The sequence below is a fragment of the Cebus imitator genome, unplaced genomic scaffold (assembly GCF_001604975.1).
Source record: "Cebus imitator isolate Cc_AM_T3 unplaced genomic scaffold, Cebus_imitator-1.0 Scaffold538, whole genome shotgun sequence".
In the NCBI taxonomy this organism is placed as follows: Eukaryota; Metazoa; Chordata; class Mammalia; order Primates; family Cebidae; genus Cebus; species Cebus imitator.
In genome coordinates, this window is record NW_016107853.1 from 1735714 (window position 1) to 1740976 (window position 5263).

Here is a 5263-nt window from a genome sequence, read left to right on the forward strand (position 1 = left end):
CATGTTGACCAGGCTGGTCTTGAACTCCTGACCTCATGATCCGCCTGTCTCAGCCTCCCAAAGTGCTAGGATTACAGGCATGAGCCACTGCACCCGGCCCCGCCCCTGCCTCCCCCCTCAACCCAGGGTTCTTAACACTCACATCTGTGTGGCCTTGAACTTCCCGTATGTTTTCTCATAGGTCAAAAGGAGATCATGTTTCCTGCCTGGAGGAGAGGCCCCTGTGGGTAGAATAGGGGAAAGAGGAGGGGATGTATCTCAGGATAGAATCCTGCACCCTGCCAGGGACCAGGCTTATCCTTGGCTCACTCCACAGGATGCAAGGGCGCTTACTGTGGCCACGCGATTCCTGCGGCCTCACGAGGTAACACCTGCATTTCAATAGCCCCCTTGTTCAGATGAGGAAACAGACTCAGGGAATGAAGTCACCTGCCCAAGACCACACAGTCATACCTAGATTCTCCTGGCCTGAGCTCCTACCCACGCTGCCGTCCTGCCTCCTCTGCGATCCCTGGATAGAGCCTCCAGGCTGTTCTTACATAGCCCTGGCCGAGTGTGAGTGTGCAGTGGGGCTCCCTTCAGCGAGCATGTAGCTAGTACCTATTTGGCACCTTCTAGGTGCATTTCAGTCTTATTATCTCCATTTTGCATAGAGGCCTAGAGAGGGGAGGAATCTCTTCTAGAATACCTACCTCTGTGTGGGTAGTTGTCAGCCAGGCTCTCTGCTTAGACAGTAACAGAGGAACGAGATGGAAAATCAGAACTCCTGCCCTAGCTGTGCCATCTGCCCATAGCACGGCCTTGGGCATCTCCTCACCCTCTCTGAGCCTCCAGTTTCTAGCAGGAGGAGTGTAGCAATGCCTGCCTCCTGGGCTTGTGAGGATTTAAAACACTTCAACACTGTACAGCTCTGGACCCCTCACCCCCTCAGTCTCCACCACTTCTACTGAGAAGACAAATGTGACTGTGAACCTTTCTTGCCAACGTCTTGTGAGTGCCCAGAGCCCTGTGGCAAGAAGCCTCTGCCAGGGAAAGGGATGAGGGAAGTGGGGTCAGCGAGAGGGAAGCAGAGCCAGGAGAGACCCTTGGGCTTCCTTCCTTCAAGGCCTCTGGTCTCTAGCTAAGAGAAGAGAGTGAGCAGGTGAAAGCCTGCTTAGCTCCAGGCATTTTATTTTTTTTCCAGACAGGATCTTGCTCTGTTGCCCAGGCTGGAGTACAGTGGCACAATCATGACTCACTGCAGCCTCAACCTCCCAAGCTCAAGAGATCCTCCCACCTCAGCCTCCCAAGTTGCTCTGACTACAGGCGCACACTGTGACTACAGGCGCATGCTCTGACTACAGGTGCACGCTCTCACCCCCAACTAATTTTGTATTTTTTGTAGAGATGGGTTTTTGCCATGTTGCTCAGGCTGGTCTCGAACTCCTGAGTTGAGTGATCTGCCTGCCTTGGCCTCCTAAAGCTGGCATTGTGTGAGCCACTGTGCATGGTCAACTCCAGGCAAATTGATCACCACAGAGAAGGGGATTCTGTCCAGTTCCAGGGATGCCCCTTAAGGGGTCCCAGACCAGCTGGGCCAGAGCCAGACAAGCCTTACTAAGATCTCCTGTTCATTCATTCAATACATATTTATGGAGCCAAACGTCATTCTAGATTCCATTCCAGGAATGAGATGATGTGGGACCCACCACACAGCATCCACAGTCTGGCAAGTGAGGCAAATATTGAACCCACTCTGGAGAAGGGTCTCATTATCCCGAGAAGAAGGCCTCGGGATAATGAAGAAGAAGGCCTTTGTGTTTTTAGTAGCCATGGGGTTTTACCATGGTGGCCAGGATGTTCTCAGTCTCCTGTGATCCACCCAGTTCAGCCTCCCAAAGTCCTGGGATTACAGGTGAGCCACCGCGCCCTTGCTTGTATTTTCCTCCCTGATTTCCCAGGGAGCATCACCCTGGAACATCAAATGGAGCTGGTGAGAGCAAACATCCTTGCTTCTGATATTAGATATTAAAAACGGTGTTACACCACCAAAGAAAAAAAATTTTTGTTCTGATCTTTCATATATACGATGCCTAGCTAATTTCATTTTACAATAAATGGGAATCTGTTAAAAAAAAAAAAAAAAAAAAAAGACCACAAGTCAAAGCTCTGGGAACCAACATTTCTTAGTAATTGGAAAAAAAATGTTTAATCAGAATTTTGTTTTGAAAAATGAAATAAAAACTATGAAAATATATATATTTTATCTTCCACAAACAAAATTTAGATTAATGTGCTAATACTTAGTGTTATGGTTTGACTGTCCCCTCCAAAACTTATGGTGAAATTTATTTATTTATTTATTTAATTTATTTGAGACGGAGTTTTGTTCTTGTCACCCAGGCTGGAGTGCAGTGGTGAGATCTCGGCTCACTGCGACCCCCGCATTCCAGGTTCAAGTGGCTCTCCTGTCTCAGCCTGTTGAGTAGCTGGGATTATAGGCACCCACCACCACATCTGGCTAATTTTTGTATATTTAATAGAGATAGGGTTTCACCATGTTGGCCACCCTGGTCTTGAACTCCTGACCTCAAGTGATCCACCCCCCTCGGCCTCCCAAAGTGCTGGGATTACAGGCTTGAGCCACTGCCCCCTGCTGACTTATGATGAAATTTAATTGCCATTGTGAAGGTATTAAGAGGTGGGACTATTAAGAAGTGATTAGGTCATAAGGGCAGAACCTTCATGAATGGATTAGTCTCTTCATTGAAGGAGTGAGCTCATTATGAAGACGGGATTTATTGTCAAATGAGTTCGGCTCTCTCTTGCTCACTTGCCCTTCTTCCATCCTCCACCGGATGATACAGCATGAAGGCCCCCACCAGATGCTGGTGCCATACTCTTGGACTTCTCAGTCTTCAGAATCCTGAGCCAAGTAAGTTTCTATTGTTACAAATTACCCATAGTGGGACTCTGTTACAGCAGCAGCAACCCGAGTAAGACAATTCGTGTGCAAAAAGTTCATTTGAGTAGGCTTAGTTCTTCCCACAAAATTGCCTGATGGTCCTTACTGGCACCTTCTGGGTCCTAACAACCGACATGGTCCATCACATCCCGCTGAGTTCTTTGGGCCACTCTGAGTTCTATGACATTCAAATCATTTTCTTCCAAAGCAGAGTCATCTTTCTTCACATTGGGGGTTTTCATTGTTTAGACAGGGCTGACCCAGCCAAATAGACAGATAGATCCTTGGTTTGTCAGCCCCTGTGGGGAGGTCTCTAACTCTCATCAACTTCATGAAATTCTACGACTCTGAAGATTTCCTTTGCCACCAGCTTGCGTACGCAGACCTGACAGACCGAAGAGATGCCGATGGGAGGGCTGGTCAGATGTTGGTGCTAGACGGGTGAGGTGCTGCAGTGCGAAGGAAGTAAGTGGCCGGGACAGTGGTGGATATATTCATGTTTTAACAACTCTTACTTCCAACTCAGATAATGAATGCTCAGCTAAGGGGCACCCCAATCTTACAATTAACCGAATCAGCCCAAGATCTCTTGCATCTGGAGTCAGGGAGGGATAAAGTCCATCTCATTTCAGCTGGTGTTATTGGGGATCTCTGTAATAAAGCCTACGTCCTACCTAGCACACGGTAGGTGTGCAATTACACCTACCGTGTAATTGGTGGCAATTACAACCGATATTCCTGGGGGGACCATTCTTTCCCACTTGCGGCCCGTGTGGTTCAGGCTGGGCTGTCCCTACCTCTAGGATGCAGAGATTGTCACTGCATTTGACTTGGATTCGACCAAAGTGCCCCATTTGCCTGGCCACAGGGATTGGTTCAAACATGGTTCGAATGACCTGAGCCCGCCTGGAGTTTGTTTTGCTGGAAGCGTTGAGCTTTGCCGGAGCCTCCAGGAGTAGTTGAGCTGGTTGACTGTGAGTCTGAGAACAAAGCCAACGGGGAAGAACGAGGAGTTGAGAGACATGGAGACACCCTCTGGGCACATTGGGGGTTTTCATTGTTTAGACAGGGCTGACCCAGCCAAATAGATAGATAGATCCTTGGTTTGTCAGCCCCTGTGGGGAGGTCTCTAACTCTCATCAACTTCATGAAATTCTACGACTCTGAAGATTTCCTTTGCCACCAGCTTGTGGGCACCTGGATTCAGCTGTGCCCGAAGCTCGGAAACGCCAGGACTTTAAGTTACTTGAGTCAATACAGTCACCTTTTTGGATAAACCAGTTTGAGCTGGTTTTCTGTCACTTGCCTGAAAGAGGGCTGACACTTTACCCAGAGAAGAAAAATTTGGAATGGGGAGAGAACAAGAGTGACCACTGTCTTCAAAGATCTGAAGGGCTGCCTGAGCCTTGGGTGCTCACACACAGAGCGTGTGGTTCAGTGGGCAGAGAGGCTCCAGCAGGCTTCTGGCTGTTGATGAAGAATGTTCCCACAATGAGCGCTCTTCAGAGTGGGCCCCGGGCAACTTCAAGAGAGGGAGGAAGCTTCCTGTCTCTGGGGGTATGCAAACAGAGGCAGGATGTGGTGAAGGGGACTCAGGCTGACTAGGAGGACAGGGATCCTATAATTTATGAATGTGACCTAGCACTTCCAACCAGCTTGCATGTTGAGCCGGAGAATATCAGTCACGCCCCATCTTTAATTATAAAATATTTGAGATATTCAAGAAGGTACAGAAAATAATTCAGTGATCACTCCTGCATTCACCACTGTCAGCTGAAGAAAAAAACCACTGGGACAGCCGAGCTCCTGACCGCAGACCCCTCCACCCTCCTGCCCTCCCTCCCCCACTGGTCATTAAGCTTTGACTACCCATGCACAGTCCTAAGGGATAAGTACTTCAGAGGTCTTTTTAAAATAGAGGGGTTAGAATTGCCATGCTCTCAGGCCTCCAGATTTTTTGCTATTACCAGTGGTGGAAATAAAAGTGCTTAGCTACCAGTAAAACATGCGTTTTCTTTGTTTTTTAATAATACTAAGTATGACAAGGGCAGTCCCTGAACACGGACTTTTTCCGTCTTGTTTGTATAACAGCCATTTCCTCACCTCCCCTCCCCACCCCGCCACCCAGCGTCCCGCACCTCCCTGTTCTCAGCGCTGGATTCCATCTCTGGGCTCTATTTTCTGCTGATAATCACAATTCCAGGATTGAGACTGAGATAAGGCGATCAAGCACTTTGCACATTCCCTGGCATATAGTAAGCACTAATTTTAGCACTGGTTGTCATTATCGCTGTCATTGCCATCTTGGGAATTGCTCCA